Genomic DNA, 18,440 nt, shown 5'->3' with positions numbered 1-18,440 from the left:
AGATTTTTTTGTATCCCGAAACAGCCTAATATTGAACATGGACTGGCTTTAGATTACTCATCTTATGTCACCAAATAATTAAGGCTTTGGCAATTTTATGGATGGAAAAAAAGAATATTTTGCCTCATAGATACCACACAACCATGACATGAGAGAGTACATTTCACCTGCTTCCTTGATTTTTCCAACATCATAGTCTTGTCACAATGAGAGAGAAAAAGCCAAGAGATACTTCGAGCTTCTAAAAATAATTAAAAAGTCAAACAAGGTGCAAATGCAAGGTGTCTGTGTTTTATTCTAAAGTCAAAATTATTGATGCGCCTTATTATTTAAAGACTAATGCTTTGACATCCTTATTGCATAGCCGCAACTGAAAATATTAGCACATAGTGATATATTGGAGGCAAGCATTTTGGTTTTTATACTTTGTATTTAATTCATAAAACATTCTTTTCACTTACTGCTCCCTCTCTCCCTGGCAAGGATAAACTCATGCACTGAACTTAGATCAGCTGTCAGAATCTGTGAGCTCTGAAAGGACCCTAAATTTGGCAGAATATCTTCTCCCTCACAAGAAATATTCCAAATGAACAAGCTGGAGTCTGGGCTTTCCACCCCTCACAACCCAAATTTTTCACGTCTTTAAACTCCTTCCCTCTCCCATCAGCTTTCAAGGGGAATTACACTGATAAGGTTTCTGTTCATCAGAAGAATGGAATGGCAGTGGCTCTGCTATTCCCAGGACACCTCCTGCTGGAAAAGGGCGGCTTCTCCCCTGAGAAGCTATTATAAAGAACAGTTCTCCAGCTCCCACCAGGAATATATCACTCCACTTCAGTTATTGTTCCTGTGGATTCCTTTTCCTCCTCTCTCTCCCCCACCCTCAAGCAGTTTTTAAAATCCATTACCTAGGGAGTTTCAAATTGTATCTGACCTATTGATTCCAAGAGATGGCCATGCTCAATGGGCATGCAATACAATATACAACCTGGAGCCCAGAAAAAGGCAACTTGCTGATGAAGGAAGGAGGACAGAACAGTAAACCCCAATCTGGAATTTTTAGGGAAATGAAAGAAATATTTATTAAGTGTTGTGACTTGGGGTGAGAAAATGAGAAAATGAGTTGGGATATATGAAGAACCTTTGTAAAGCATAAAGCATTATGCAGATATAAGATAGTGTTTTTATTAATAATTTTTAAATGTAATCTCAATTAGTTCAGGGCTACATGTCATGCCTATATTTCATCCAAATACCTATTCTGGATTTTAAGATGCTCTGTTGCTGGCATTTATCTATAATCAGAGGATATTTGAAAAGGAAGAGAGTATTATACCAAAAGCTGTTAGCTCTCACACTTTTGCAGTGCCTGGAAAAGGCTTTGTGGAAGGTAGCAGGAACACCTCAGAAGCAAACACTATTTAAACCACCCTGTGATGCAAAGCATCTATCAAAGAGAAGTCTGCAGGAAAGCTGCATCTTTTGCACTTTACACTGGATAAAAGTGTCTGGTCTAAAATAACTGCTATGCCATTGTCCAAAGTATTGGATAATATAATTCTCTGTAATTCAACAAAATCTTTATTTCATGCTAGCCTGTGACCCAATCACTACGTTAGTGTGTCTGGGGATATTAAAAATATGTAAGACATATTTCGCAACCTCAAGGAGTTAAGCATATAATTGAAGGAACTTACAATTAATTGAATTAGCTAAAAGGTGGGGTGGGGAGTGTTACAAATTTACCAGATTTATTTTTCCTTTTATTTCCTTTAATGTATTAGCTTGGACAATCAACAATTGTCATAGTTTGGAGGAAATGTGAATATGTACAAATACAATGGAGACACCAGCTTTTATACTGTGCCTCAAGCAACAAAGCCTTTTCCTCTGTTCTGCAGAATAAGTGTCGAGACATACAGGATTAGATATATAATGTGTGGCCACTCTCCAGTAACCACTATTGAACTTCAAAATGAGTTTAGTCATTAGCTTTGACAAATGAGGAGGCTGTTATTGATTTTTACACATGTCTATCATGGGATCTATTTAAAAAGAACAGTCAATTCTAAGAAAGATTATGTTAATCTTATTGGTTTGATTTAATAATCGGAGGAGGCAGAGCAGGGAGTGAAAAAGAGAGGCCCAGCAATTGGCAATATCTGTATCATTTTCTTAAATCAATTCAAAAAACAATTTGGAAAAAAATCAAGTCTATCTGTCTTTTCTAAGAAAGCTAAGAATATATTGATAAATCATTCCAGACAATGTTAACCAACACCTTGAGAAGTTCACGAAAAAGGACATTGACAGGAGGGATACAATTACTAATTTATTTGTCTTTTTATGGTTCAGTTAAGAGTATCTTAGGTAGTCTAGCACATGGCAGCCCGTCAAACTTCACAGGGTAGCTGTCAGAATTTTGACTGATGTACAAGAGCTCCTTGCTCATGTTTGCCCTTCCTTTCAGTGGAGTGCACACAGGTAAGACAGCTTGTTGGTAATTTTTATTTAATGCTCCCAGGATCTGTGGCTACACTTTTATTGAAAGTTCTGACAATAAAATTCCACTCCCTGAAATTTCCAAGGTTTCTGCTGTGAGCACTTCTCCACTTAAACAAGATCTTCCTCTGGGATTAGACAACTCTTGAGGGTCTTTTCTGATGCCTTCTGATCTTGGAGACAGCTGTTTAGTATGTTGGATATGGTTTTATTTTGTTTTGTTTTTTGTTAGCTTTACTGGAAAGGCATCTAAAAGAAAAACAAAACAGAAGCAATTAGCAGTGCAAAGGCACATCAGGGCTTCAGGGAGGCCTTCATAATTCCGAATTGGCAAATGCCAACTTGAACCCAGTTTAACAATTTTTAACCTTTTCTCCACTCCCTCTCTGTTCCTCAGCTTCAATCCAATCCAATCCACTCATTAAATGAAACTGCTCATTCCATACTAGTCCTGGATGTCAGTTCTAGAAATTTACTTTATTTTTCTAAACATTAAGAAAGATTTTAGACTAGAAGACTCAAATAGGCTTGAGTCCTGGACTATTTGGTGTTGGATCAGAAGCCTTTAAATTATACAGGAATTACAGACCAGTGTTCACACCATTTTAAATGCTTGAGCAAATGTTTGAAAAAAATAAATTGCAATATGGCCATAAAACACCTTAATGTACTAAGGGCAGCTGCCTAGTATACTTCATCTTTACTCCATCATACAATGCGATATTCAGAGATGTATTATTTTATTTCAAAGTTCATGATCAAAGCTATCACAATTTGGTTACCAATGTGAAACCCAAAACTTGACCTGTATTTTCACGCAGAAAGTTGGAATTGCTAGGGAATAAGGCTTGACTGGTAAATCTTTTGAAGGCACATTTTAACAGTTATTAGAGATAATTATTTTCTCCTAAGGCACTAGTCATGTGGTACACTCTCATTGTAATCACGTAACCTCTTATATTTGTGTAATTCCAACATTTTGGAATACTATCCCTAACAGCATAATTATTATTTCAAAATAGAAAGGATACTTTATCACAATATTCAAATGTAGGAAGTATATAAACTCAGATTAAGTGTAGTCCTTTAAATTGAATGTTTAGCTTTATCAAATAACTAACTTCATTGTTGTATCAGTAAAGATAAAGTTGATTATTCTACAGAAAAAAAATCTAAAACCTCAGGGCTTATAAAACAACAAAATGCATTCTTTGTTCAAGCCACATGTATACTGATTTTTTTGGTTTTTTGTTTGTTTGTTTTTTGAGGAATTGATACGTCCTCCCACAAGGATGAGAAGTCTGAAAAAGTAAAAGAGCAAGGCAGCCCACACATTGTAACTTAATATTTCTCCGTGGAAGGAACACATATCACCTCCACCCATGTTTATAGTCCAAAGCGAACCACATGACTCACTCAGCTCTAGTTCCACAGGGCAGGAGTTTATAAAACTCTTGCATTGAGTGACTCTGGATATTAGTGGACATTACCTAGCCACATTTTTCATTGTAAAAATGAAGAAGCCCCAGTGATTTTTCCATCTCTGCCTCCTAAGTGGCTATTACACCAATTGGCCTATAGTAGAAGTTACTATTTGAATTAGGTTTCAAACCCACGTTTTCTGACTTCCAATTCATGTTCCTTCCCATAGCAAAACCTATCCCCCTAGTGCTGTGATTCTTTTAAACGTGTACAAAGATAAAGATAAAAAGTATATTTATAAAGAAGTCAGAATCCAAGGAGTGCTCCTACATCTTTATCTTTTTTTGTTTCAGAACCATCCCCTAAGTTAATTACGTCAGGTGTTTTACCCTGACTTTGGATTTAAGGAAATTAAGGTTTAGCAAGAAAGTGGCTTACCTAAGATCCTATAATAATTGGTAGAGCAAGACTCCTGTCTGAATCCCCGAATCCTGTTGTGTGGGGAGTCCTGGTGTTTGCCAGCCATCTGGGTGGCAGCAGGCCCTGGAGTGAGCAATGCACCCTTGAGATCTACTACACTGCATCTGTTTCAGGTTTGCTTGTCTTCAAACTTTTTTGTGGTGAACTTCTTTTCAATCCTTTGCCCTGACTTTTCTCTCACCACAGTGGGGAGATACTAAAGCTCATATCAAACTAGAGATGCGCAACACATGTTTTCCTTATGGTGTGAGCTTGTGACGTCACTATAGGCCAAGGCAAAGCAAACTCAGAAGCTGCTTACAGAAGCAATGTCCCACATCGTTTGATTTCAAGCTTTTTATGAAACTTACTAAAATTAGGGTCTAAAATATTATTTCTGACAATTACGTTGACTTTTCATGTTTTTAAAATTCTTTGATTTTTTTTATTGGTGGAGTTTTTTTTTTACATTTTACTTTAAGTTCTGGGACACATGTGCTGAACGTGCAAGTTTGTTACATAGGTATACATGTGCCATGGTGGTTTGCTGCACCTATCAACCTATCATCTAGGTTTCAAGCCTGGCCTGCATTATTTGTCCTAATGCTCTCCCTCCCTTTCCCCCCACCCAACCCCTGACAGGCCTCGGTGTGTTTCTTTCCTTGTGTTCTTTGATTTTTTCATCATAATCATACAGGCTCCTCACCCTCCTTGTTTCTGTCTTATATTAATATGTTTATTGGCTGAGTAACATTCAAACTTATCCCACTTTTACTGAGAGGCACTGGGATACTGATTGTAAAGCACAGGCAAAAATAATTCAGTTCTCCTTTCTAAATTTCCACTGATATTCAGCCGTCTACATGCTACCAAAAGGTTGTCTTTTTTTGTCAGCCCACCAAATGCTCCCTGAGATTCTGCTACAGCATAAAAACAAGTTTTTGGATCTTCAGAGAGAATGTTTGCCTGACCTTGCCCCAAAAGTATACAAAGATCAGATAGACATATTAGAAATAAGCCTACATATTTTTATATTTTAGTTGTAGATACAAAAGTATCTAACATTTTCTTAGAAAGTTATTTTACCCTGATAGGAATGTGGTTGTTTTAGGTCTTGAAGGATTATTGGTTACCCTGTGGTTTCTGTGAAGTCCAGATGTTTTCAAGATGGTGTTACGTGTGAAAATCATATATTTAGAAAGATTCGAGCTCTTAGACATTCCCTGGAGGTAAATAAGTTTAACACTTTGAGGTTCAAATGAGAATACAGATATTTACATAAGATTTTGCAAAATATATCATTTTAGTTATGTTTATAATCTCTATATAGTTATTTTAATATTTTAATACTGCACAAATTAAAATGTAATTAAGTAATGTGATAATTAAAATGTTAACTTATTCAATGAAAATTGAAATGATTTCAGTCAAAGTTGATTTCATTTTTGAGAATATTTTGAAGTCATCAGCGTTTTGGAAAATAGAAAATTCACCTTAATGTGAGTTAAAATTACTGTTTCTTTCTTAACTGTAAAATGGTATGACAGTATCTCTCAAACCAACATGAAGATTAGGTACACCGTAGTTAACACAGTGGTAATTCTGCTGACATTAGTTTAGAAACTCTTATAGATTAATATTCAGCTGTCATTAATATTCAACAAATCCAGTAACACTTTCTCATTTATTGAACTTGACTTTTCTAGCATGTCTGACACAGTTTACCATCCATTTCTTCTTGAACATTTCTTTCTTTTTTTTTTTTGAGACAGAGTCTCACTCTGTCACCCAGCCTGGAGTGCAGTGGCGCAATCTCTGCTCACTGCAACCTTCTTCTCCGGGGTTCAAGTGATTCTCCTGCCTCAGCCTCTTAAGTAGCTAGGACTACAGGCATATGCCACTATGCCTGGCTAATTTTTTTGTATTTTTAGTAGAGACAGGGTTTCACCATGTTGGCCATACTGGTCTCGAACTCCTGACCTCAGGTGATCTGCCCGTCTCAGCCACCCAAAGTGCTGGGATTACAGGCGTGAGCCACCACGCATGGACAAACATTTCTCTTAACACAAACTGAACTAGCCTACTTTTGCTCTTACAACTCACATCCCTGATTGCTCTTTATTTTCTCCTCAGATTTCTCTTCCTCTCGCATAACATACACATAATGGATTTTTCAAGTCTTGATTTTCTTTCTACGATGTCTTTGTTTTTTCAAACTTTAAGTCCAGGGGTACATGTGCAGGATGTGCAAGTTTGTTACACAGGTAAATGTATGCCAGGGTGGGTTGCGTCACAGACCATCCTATCACCCAGGTATTAAACCCAGCATCTGGTAGTGATTCTTCCTGATGTTCTTCCTTCTCCCACCCTCCCCCGACCCTCTCACAGGTTCTAGTGTGTGGTGTTCCCCTCAATGTGTCCATGTGTTCTCGTCATTCAGCTCCCAATTATATGTGAGAACACACAGTATTTGGTTTTCTGTTTCTGTGTTAGTTTGCTGAGGATGATGGCTTCTAGCTTCATCCATGTCCCTGCAAAGGACATGATCTATTCCTTTTTATGGCTGCATAGTATTCCATGGTGTATATGCACCACATTTTCTTTATCCAGTTTATCATTGATGGGCATTTGGGTTAGTTCCATGTCTTTGCTATTGTGAATAGTGCTGCAATAAACATATGTGTGCATGTATCTTTTTAATAGAATAATTTATATTCCTTTGGGTATATACCCAGCAATGGGATTGCTGGGTTGAATGGTATTTCAGCCTCTAGGTCTTTGAGGAATTGCCACACTGTCTTCCACAATGGCTAAACTAATTTACACTCCAACCAACAGTGTAAAAGCATTCCTTTTTCTCTACAACCTCACCAGCATCTGTTATTTTCTGACTTTTTAGTAATAGTCACTTTGACTGGTGTGAATGGAATCTAATTAAACTAAAGAGCTCCTGCACAGCCAAAGAAACTATCAACAGAGTAAACAGACAACCTACAGAATGGAAGAAAATTTTTGCAATCTATCCATCTGACAAAGGTCTAATATCCAGCATCTATAAGGAACTTAAACAAATTTACAAGAAAAAAATCAAACAATCCCACTAAAAAGTGGGCAAAGCACATCAACAGACACTTCTCAAAACATGCTTGTTGGCAGACACACATGCTGCCAACAAACATATGGAAAAAAGCTCAACATCACTGATCATTAGAGAAATGCAAATCTTCAACATCTTAGTATTTAGTTACTCTATGGCAGTGATTATCTTCAGTTCCAAATTTGCTATTTCTGCTGGACATTCTTGTAAAAGTTGTCTGAACTTTAAATATGACATTCCAAATATAACTTTTATTGTCTCTCCCACTACCAAATTTAAAAGCAGAAGCTCTCCCAGACATTCACGTTTCCGCCAATGGTATTGCTAGTCACCTAGTTATCCAGGCTGGAAGTCTTAGCCCTCAATTTTACAAACCTCTCACTATGAAAGTATTCTCATTCTAACTTGTTAAGTTTAGTGTTCTAACTCTAAACCATCACTTGAATTTATTTTCTTCTTCCTACTTTTTCTGCAAATTCATTATCTTCACCTTTACTTAGACTGCTGAATAGACCCTAACCAATCTCCCTACTTATAGTCTTTCACTTTGCTAGTCCATCCATCATACCACTTCTACACCAACCATCTCATTATTCCATCCTTCTGCTTGGGAAAACCAAAGAAGAAAAAAATGCTCCCTACTACCTGGACAACAAAGCCCCAAATTCCTAACCTCACTTTATTGATCCACCTTTTTTCTCATCTTCACCTATTCCTTCTTTCTCTAACCTATTTTTTTAATCTATATCTGCTACTATTCTTATGCATATAATCTGTTTTTATCAATAAAAATTACCCCATAATTTCTGACTGTAACTTGCAATTCCCTACCTTACACCTTTGACAAGTTTTTGTGCCAGAAATAGCACAGAGTAGGGGCAGATTGGACCACTTTCTTATCCTTGCCTGCTGGCCAGTTTGCCCCCTAAATACATAAACCCAGGTGAAAATGGGAGGACCGTTGGGAGGCTGAGGCGGGCAGATCACGAGGTCAGGAGATCGAGACCATCCTGGCTAACATGGTGAAACCCCATCTCTACTAAAAATAACAAAAATTAACCGGGTGTGGCGGCGGGCGCCTGTAGTCCCAGCTACTCGGGAGGCTGAGGCAGGAGAATGGGGTGAACCCGGGAGGCGGAGCTTGCAGTGAGCCGAGATCACGCCACTGCACTCCAGCCTGGGCGACAGAGAGCGAGACTCCGTCTCAAAAAACAAACAAACCACCAAACAAACAAAAAACGGAGGACCGGCATTGAAAATACAACTTCAAGGAAAGGCTCTATCTTTGAAGCCCCTGACAATAACATTGTCATAGGTAAGTCTGCCTCATATGGATATATTTAAAGCAACCACTCTTTTGATACCTTCCTGTCCTATTCAGTCTGAACTCAAATTCTAACACATCCATTTAACTTTCTTTTATTCTTTAAATTGAAAGAATTTCTCCAAGCACTTCTATAGCATTCTATTAACTTCTCTAAGGAGCTATTTTCCGTTATAGTATTATATTGTTTTATGTACCTACCTTACCCTTCATTTCTAGTTTATAAACAAGGTGAAGAGAATCTTTATAACACTCATTTCTGTATATTCCATATAACCTAACAAAGGCATTCAAATATATGAACTATTTGCATCCGCTTAACTAAATTTTTTATAGTAGTAGGTGTCAAGCTAGATTCTCTCCATTTTTAATCTGGTCCCTTTTGTTTGGTTTTTGTCCTGACATTATAAACCAGTAATTATTTATATTTTCATTTCACAAAGACATTGCATTGTGTCTATTATTTGACTTCTTCTCTACTGATCAAATTTATTTTGTTTTAAAGTTATTATAAACTTCCCTAATATGTACTGCATCTTTATGGAGAAATGTATATACATACATACATATTCATATGCACACACTTAAATAAACATATGTATATCTCTATATATGTCTATGTTCTGACTACTAGGATTTTGTGAGATGAAACATTTCTTGGAATCTATGACAATGACTTGTGTGTTTAACTTTTTGTGTCCTGTCAGTACATTGCTCAATGCTGGATGCATAGTCAGTGCTTTATGTTTAGTATCCATTTTTAGTAAATTATTATATTTTTTGAAAACTCAAAATATGGAGCACTGATCAGTCTTGTATATGTGTACATGAATTAGAGCAATTTTTAATATCTGTATGTGGGAACTAAAAGCGGGATTGCTTTCCACTTCTCAATTACACGTGATCTTCAAGTCACACATAAAGCAGGAAAAATATTTAAATAACATTTGGGGAAGGCAATTTCCCCCCCAAAAATCACACTGAGGAATCTGCACAATGCCATGCACAGCTATGAATTTAGAGTTATCCTAAAGCTGTCAAACATCTGCATCTTTCACATCTGGGGCAGCATCTGTTCTGTGTTGTTAGAAGAAAACAACAAAATTGGGGTAAATGCCACAGCACAATATCAAATTCTACAAATCTAACAAATGTATTTATTTATCGTCGATCAAGTGGCCAAAAAGCAGTGTGAGGCCCGTACTAAGATGCTTGATAATTGCATTTCTCAACTCCCTTTAGAAAACGCTATACTCCAGGCCTGGGAATAACAAGCTTTTGCATAACAGTACTGGGGCCTATAAATAAGAAACTCATTAAGCTACCTGTAGCAGGCCTCTACCCCAGCCCTGCACTGGCTTGGGGAGCTTAATGAGGTGATAATGAGGAGAAAATGGTTTAGCTCCTTTATGGCCTGGTTTGCGATGGGTAGCGAAATCCCAGTCTTCAGTGAAACAGTCACCATAGAGCCCAATTCATCATTCAGGGTGGGTCTATACCAGAGAAATAATTTGCTTCTAGGCCCCGAAGTTATTTGGCTCTCCTGTCTATGGAAACAAAGCAAGCTATTCATTCACATTTGAAGGGACTGTCCGAATAACACCAGTAAAGGGTGTTAAACTAGCTGGTCATTAGCATTTGAAGGGAATGGTCAAATAACACCAACAAAGGGTGTTAAACCAATCCACATTATAGGTAGTGGGGTGGGAGCACTGTGCAATTCTAAGTGGATTAATGCCAGCATTATATTCTCACTATAAGCCTGGCCTCCTCACTAAGGTTTTATATTCATTGAAGGCTGGACCAAACCTTGGCCAAGCTCTCCCCTTCCTTTTCCCTACAAAAACAAAACAAAACAAAACAAAAAAACCCCAAAAAACTAAAGCAGTGAGCTGGGGCTAAGATTATAATGTTTAGATTAGAGAACAGAAGAGATCAGATCACCAATCTGTTGGGCATCCAAGCCACAGTGACAAATTCAGTAGGATGTTCTATGGCGATCCCCAAAAGGGGGTTGGGAGAATAGATTGGTGAACAGTTTTATTTGAATTGAGCTTTTCTCAGTTACACTAACTGATACTGCTGCTAACCCTCTCCAAGTGAAGGAAAAAACAAAAGGAAAAGGTGAAATCAAAATTTCAAGAGGAAAATGCCTCAATGATCACTCAGTCCAGTGTTTCAACCCAAATGGAAGTCCTTCGATAATGACTGTCAGGGAAGGACCTTCATCCTCCAGCTGAAAGCAACCTAGGAAAGTCAGAAAAAGCATACTTCTGGGCTACAGTCAAGAATCAAATCCCTACTGTGGGCATTAATACTATTCTACCAGGGGATGAGAGCTACAGGGTGCCCATGTGCATGCAGCACAACCCAGAATTCTTTCTTTATTTCTTTCTTTCTTTCTCTCTTTTTTCGTTCTTTCTTTCTTTCTTTTGAGACAGGGTCTTGCTCTGTCACCCAGGCTTGAGTGCAGTGGGGCAATCTTGTCTCACTGCAACCTCTGCCTCCTGGGTTCAAGCCATTCTTCTGCCTCAGCCTCCCGAGTACCTGGGATTACAGGTGCCTGCCAACGCATCCGGCTAATTTTTGTAGTATTAGTAGAGATGGGGTTTCACCATGTTGGTCAGGCTGGTCTCCAACTCCTCCTGACCTCAAGTGATCTGCCCACCTTGGCCTCCCAAAGTGCTGGGATTACAGGCGTGAGCCACCACGCCTGGTCTCTACTTACATTATTTCATTCTTCAAACACTTTTGTGGGGTACACAATAAAAAGCCTCGTTTTGTAGACAGGAAAATGGCAGTGAAGAGAGATTCAATTGCTTATCCTGCCCAATGCAGCTAGGAAGTGCTGGAGCCAAAATTCACACATAGAGAATACGGCTTTCTATAACACACAGATTGGGACCCAGGGAACCAATATACTCCGCTGAGAGGAGATGCTGAAAATTTAAAGGTAAGTTTCTAGTAGACATTCCAAGTAAATCATGGTCTATTGGACATATGAATTTATCTTTACCCCACACCAAATCAACCACAGAGAATAAAAAGCATCGCAAGCTCACAAGGACAAAGACAATGGGAGAGATAAAGACAGCAGTTGAGAAAGGTGTACATTACACTTAGCAATCCAAATAAATTTACAAATGAAAGTTGAACTCTTATTATCCACAAGGGATGGGGGAAAGCAAGGCCAATAAAAAGCAAGTCAGTTTATCCTGTAGAACGTGGCACAAGATAGGGGGTATGGAGTTCGGGGCACAGCTGTAATCTGAACCAGGCGGCAGGATGAAGACTGGTTCAACATCTGTTCAGCTCCAGGAACCCCTCCACTGGTTCACCAGGCCAGGCCAATGTTTCCTCCCACACCCTTCATTACTGCAACCAATTTGCTGTTGGTTGGTCAGATTGATTCATATTCTGCCATAATCTTAAAGCTCAGCAGGTCTGAAAACTTCATTTCCCCTTTAAATGTAATCTTCCCACTGAACTTACTCATTTTGGTGAATTTTACTGAATTCTCCCAATCATCCAGGCATGAAGTCTTCTTCAGTTTTAAATGCTTTTATTATTCAATATGTTTAATACAGATAGGAGAATACATGTACGTTTTGAGAGACAATAGTAATATGAATACCTTTAAATCCACCACATTTATGATCTAGACTATAAACCACAGGTTTGCATTTACTGCAACATTCCTTTCCTGCTCCATCTTTTGCTTCCTCCCAGAGGAAAACACTATTCTGAATTTTGTGTTTTTCATTTTCTCACCTTTAGTTGTTTTGTCACATGTGTATGCATCCCTAAAGAAAATGCTGCTTATATTCACTTCCTTTTAAGCTGTGAAATATTATCATACTGTATGTAGTCGCTTTTCAAGTCAATGCCATGTTTCAAAAATTTATCCACGTCAACCAGCACAGTGGCTCATGTCTGTAATCCCAGCACTTTGGGAGGCTGAGTGGAGGCAGATCACTCAAGGCCAGGAGTTTGAGATCAGCCTGGCCAACATAGTGAAACCCCATCTCTACTAAAAATGCAAAAATTAGCCAGGTGTAGTGGCAGGTGCCTGTAATCCCTGCTACTCAGGAGGCTGAGGCACGAGAATCACTTGAATCCGGGAGGAGGCGGAGGTTGCAGTGAGCTGAGATTGCACCATTGCACTCCAGCCTGGGTGACAGAGCAAGACTCCATCTCAAAATAAATAAATAAATAAATAAATAAATAAATAAATAAATAAAAATAAAAGTTAAAAACAAATTCATCCATGTTATAGTATTTGCAGTGTTGTTACTTTGTGATATTCTGTGTATGAATACAACTCAATTTATTGTCATTTTCTTCATTTATGGTCATAGTTCTAGTTTTTTGCATTTATAAATTATGCTGCTATGTACATTGTGTGCATACCTCTTGCATATGTATATGCAATAGTTTGTTGTTGTTGTTCTTATTATTGTTCTCGTTTTTATTAAATACCTAGGAATAGAATTGCTGGTCATAGGATATAAGGTATTTAAATTTACAAAATAATGCCAAATTGTTTTCTACAGTGATTGTATTAGTTTGCACTCTCAACAGTACAATATGAGTTTTCATTTGTCCCTCATCTCACTAGGTGTATCCCTGATTACCAAAAAGATTGAGAGTTTTTCATATTTAGAGAATGTTTCCTATTCTCTAAAATGCATATACACATACGCATATATATGTATGTATATATATAAAATATATACATCTACATATTAGATATACACACATATTATATATGCATACATACGTATTATGTATGTATGCATACTATATGTGTAATAATGTGTATATCTACATATTGTGTGTGTGTATGTGTATATATATGCATTTTTAAAATATACTGTATCTTTTTTTGAGACAGAATCTCACTGCTGCCCAGCACAGTGATGTGATCTTGGCTCACCACAACCTTGGCCTCCTAGGCTCAAGCAATCCTCCCACCTCAGCCTCCCAAAGAGCTGGGATTACAGGTGTGCGCCATCACACTAATTTTTTTTGGTATTTCTTTTTGTAGAGATGGGGTTTCACCATGTTGCCCAGGTAGTCTCAAACTCCTGGGCTCAAGCAATCTGCCTACCTCAGCCTCCCAAAGTGCTAGGATTTACAGAAAAATTGAGAAGAGAGTGCAGAGATTTCCATATGTCCTGCAGTTTCCCCTAGTTTAGCATCTTTTTTAAAATGTGGTACATTTGTTACAATTGGACCAATTTTGACACATTGTTATTAAATAAAATCTCCACTTTGTTTAGATTTCCTTAGCATTAGTCTAATGTTCTTTTTTCATTCTAGGATCCCATCTAAGCTGCCATATTATATATGGCCCTCATGTCTCCTTAGGCTCCTCTTGGCTGTGACATTTTCTCAAATTTCCTTGTTTTTGATGAGCTTGGCACGTTTTGTTTTGTTTTTTTGAGACAGTCTTGTAGCAGTAAGCTGTGATCACACCACTGCACTCCAGCCTCGACTTTGCGGGCTCAAGTAATCCTCCCACCTCAGCCTCCCAAGTAGCTGGGATCACAGGCATGTGCCACCACACCCAGCTAGTTTTTTTTTCTTCTGATTTTTAGTAGAGATAAGGTCTCACTATGTTGCCCGGGCTGGTCTCAAACTCCTGTGCTCAAGGAATCTTTCTGCATCTGCCTCCCAAAGTGCTGGGATTACAGGTGTGAGCCACTATGGCTGGCCGACCTTGGCAGTTTTGTGTATTGGTCAGGTATTTTGTACACAGCTCCTCTATTGTTCTTTGTCTAGGGTTTTTCTCATAATTAGTCAGGGGTTATAGGTTTTAGCAATCTAAAACATAATATTTTCTATCAGGTTCTTTTTTTAATTTGTAGTAGCTGTTTTGACATTCTGCTATTAATGCTTGCCGATTACATATTCTTCAAGTTTGTTATCTTCTTTCACCTCTTCATATAAAACAAATTTAAAATTACAGAATAATGGCACATGTATACATATGTAACTAACCTGCACATTGTGCACATGTACCCTAAAACTTAAAGTATAATAATAAAATAAAATTTAAAAAATAAAAATAAAATAAAATTACAAAATAATATTTATCAAGATTTATTCTTCTTTGATTAATGTGTATGCATGTGTGTGTCTTGCCAAAGAAAATATTTCCAGTTCTGAGTTCTTAAAGATACTCTCCTAAAATGTAATCTAAAAGTTTTAAAATCTTGACTTACACATTTAATTCTAATCTGTTTATTTTCTTGTATTGTATAATGTAAGGTTCTAAGTGATTTTTCTATGTGGATTAACAATTGTTTCAGCAGCATTTAGTCTGTATCATATTTTTCCACGGACTATACACCACCTTTGTCATATATCAAATTTCCAGAGATGCCTGTATCTGTTTATGGCTGTTCTTTTCCATTCCATTGATCTCTGTGTCTATCCCTGCACCGGTACCATACTGTCTTAAACCACAGCTGCGTGATGAGTTTTGATATCTGGCAGAGTAAGCTCCCCATTTTATTATTCTTTAGGAGTGGCTTAATTTTTCTTATGCCTTATGTCTTTTCTATACATTTCAGAGTCTGTTTGTCAAGTTCCTTTAAAAATTTCCATTGGGGTTTGGATCGAAATTGCGTTGAAATTTTTCAGTGATTCGGGGATTTTTTAAATCCATGAATATAGTATTGCTTTTTGAGATTTTCTTTATTGTTTTTCTGTGTTTATTTTTTATAAAAGTCTTGCATGTTTTTCTTAGATTTTTAGGAATCATCTATTTGTTGTACATTGTTACTTTAATTTTTCAAATCATTTATTGCTGTTGTTTACAAATATAATGGTTTGTATCATCTTATATGTCTAGTAACCTTACTTATTGATCTAATTTTCCAAATATTGTTCCATAACATTCTTTGTGATTGTCTATATTGAGAAATATTTTATCAACAAATACGGGTTATGTTTCTTCCTTTCCAAATCATATAAATGTTTTGCTCCTTTTATTGTAGGGGTTAGAAACTTTAGAAGAATGTTGGCAACAATTAGTTTTAGTGTACCTCCTTCCTGATATTAATAGCTATGATTCTAATGTTTCACCATTAAGAATGTTGTTTGCTATAGGTGTTTGGGTAGATACTTTAAAAAAACCTTTCATTTTAGGTTCAGAAGTACACGTGCAGGTTTGTTCTATCGGTAAATTCGTGTCACAGGGCTTTATTTTACAGATTATTTTATCACCCAGGTACTAAGCCTAGCACCCATTAGATATTTTTTTTTCTGTTCTTTTCTCTCCTCCCATCCTCCACCCTCAGGTAGGCCCCAGTGTCTGTTGTTCCCCTCTTTGTGTCTATGCCTTCTCATCATTTAGCTCCCACTTATAAGTGACAATATGTGGTATTTGGTTTTCTGTTCCTGCATTAGTTTGCTAAGGATAACGGCCCTCAGTTCCATCCATGTTCCAGCAAAAGACATAATCTAATTCTCTTTTATGGCTGCATAGTATTCCATGGTATAGATTCACCATATTTTCTTTATCCAGTCTACTGTTGATGTGCATTTACGTTAATTCCATGTCTTTGCTGTTGTAAATGGAGCTGCAAAGAACATATGTGTTTATGTGTCTTTATGGCAGAATGATTTATATTTCTTTGGGTATATATCCAGTAATGGGATTTCTGGGTCTAATGGTAGTTCTGTTTTTAGCTCTTTGAGGAATTGCCACACTGTTTTCCAAAATGGTTGAACTAATTTGCACTCCTGCCAACAACTTATAAATGTTCCCTTTTCTCTGCAACCTTGCCAGCATCTGTTATTTTTTTACTTTGATAATAGCTATTCTGACTGGTGTGAGATGGTATGTCACTGTGGCTTTGATCCGAATTTTTCTCTAATGATCAGTGATATTTTGTTTCACATGCTTGTTGGCTGCATGTGTCTTCTTTTGAAATGTGTCTGTTCATTTCCTTTGCCCACTTTTTAATGGGGTTTTTTTTTCTTATAAATTTGTTTAAGTTCCTTATAAATGGAGCTATTAGACCTTTGTCAGATGCATAGTTTGCAAATATTTCCTCCCATTCTGTAGGCTGTTTGTTGATTCTGTTGATAGTTTCTTTTGCTGTGCAGAAGCTCTTTAGTTTAATTAGATCCCATTTGTCAGTTTTTGCTTTTGTTGCAATTGCCTTTGGTGTCTTCATCATGAAATCTTTGCCCAGTCCTGTGTCCAAAATGGTATTGCCTAGGTTGTCTCCCAGAGTTTTTATAGTTTTGAGTTTTGCATTTAAGTCTTTAATCCATCTTGAGTTAATTTTTGTATATGGCGTAAGGAACGGGTCTAGTATCAATCTTCAGCTTATGGCTCGCCAGTTATCCCAGCACTATTTATTAAATAGGGAGTCCTTTCCTCCTTGTTTTTTGTCAGCTTTGTCCAACGTCAGATGGTTGTATGTGTGTGGCCTTATTTCTGGGCTCTCTAGTCTGTTCCATCGGTCAATACCAGTGTTGGGTAGATTATCAGTTAAAGAATACTTCCTTCAAGACCTAGTATGCTATAAGAGATTTGTGTTTGTTTGTTTTATACAAATATATTAGTGGATATTCAGTTTTATCAAATGATTTTTCTGTATCTGTTGAGAAAATAATTTGAGTTTTCTTCTTTAATCTGCAGATTTGGTGAATCACAGTTATGTTTCCTGGCATTAAATCACCCTTGAATATTTCTATAATAAATGTAAGTTGATATTTGTTTCTTTTTTTTCTAAAATTGGATGTGTTTTGAGAAATTTTTGCATATAAAATCATGCATGAAATGGACTTGGAGTTTTCTTACCTTGTATACCCTTCTTCTGGTTTTGATTTCAGAGTTATACTAGTCTCATAGTATAACTCGTAGTGCCCCCTATTTTTATGTCCTCTGGCAGAATTTATGTAAGATTGAAATGGTGTGCTCCTTGAAAGGTTTTAGACTTTGCTGGTAAAACCATGTGGTCTTGGTTTTCAAATACTCTAATACCTATATAATATATATATTTTCAATGCCTTTTCAAGGCATTTATAATAAGTTATATTTTTCCATAAATGTGGCTATTGCTTTAGGTTATCTACAATATTTAAGTATTCATTGTTCCTTTTATAATTTCTTATATTAGATGCTTAAGTTATCATTTTAAAAATTTTTTCTAATATAGTTTGAGGCTGTAAATATTCCTTAAATGTGTCACTTCTGCAGCATTGTACAAAGTTTGTTTTATAATATCTTAATTATCATTCAATTGTGTTTTTTCTCCAAATTCCATTGTTTTCTTATCTATACCATGTTATTTTAAACTGTATTTTTTAGTTTCCAAAGTATTTGAAAAATTTTGTTATTAATTTCTCCACAAATTGGATTGCCATTTAAAAAAAAAAAAAAAAAAAGCATGGGCCTAAGGCATAGTTTTCCTGTCCCAGGACTAGCATTCCCATTTACCCCAAGAGCAGCATTTTCTTTCCTGTTTACTCACATCTTGCCACTCTTACTCTGCTTTCAGGTCACTGTTCCCTTTTATTTATTTATGTATATATTCATTCTGAGAAAATTTCCCTTTCTTTCATGTGATTTCAGCAATGCATTGAATCGTTTTTGTGCGAGCGTATCCAAGATCT

General features: G+C 36.8%; 1 long non-coding RNA gene across 1 annotated transcript in view; it reads right to left on the bottom strand.

Annotated features, from left to right (window-relative positions):
* Positions 1 to 269: 269 nt before the first annotated feature.
* The window catches only part of LOC129014078 (uncharacterized), a 517,291-nt gene continuing 499,120 nt past the window's right edge, over positions 270 to 18,440 (bottom strand). The window contains exon 4 of the long non-coding RNA XR_008494114.2: positions 270 to 2,751. This is a non-coding gene — a long non-coding RNA (uncharacterized LOC129014078). The remainder of the gene's footprint in view (positions 2,752 to 18,440) is intronic.

The sequence above is a fragment of the Pongo pygmaeus genome, chromosome 16 (genome assembly GCF_028885625.2).
Source record: "Pongo pygmaeus isolate AG05252 chromosome 16, NHGRI_mPonPyg2-v2.0_pri, whole genome shotgun sequence".
NCBI lineage: Eukaryota > Metazoa > Chordata > Mammalia > Primates > Hominidae > Pongo > Pongo pygmaeus.
The sequence above is the reverse complement of the archived record's forward strand: the minus strand, read 5'-3'. Positions and strand labels throughout refer to the sequence as shown.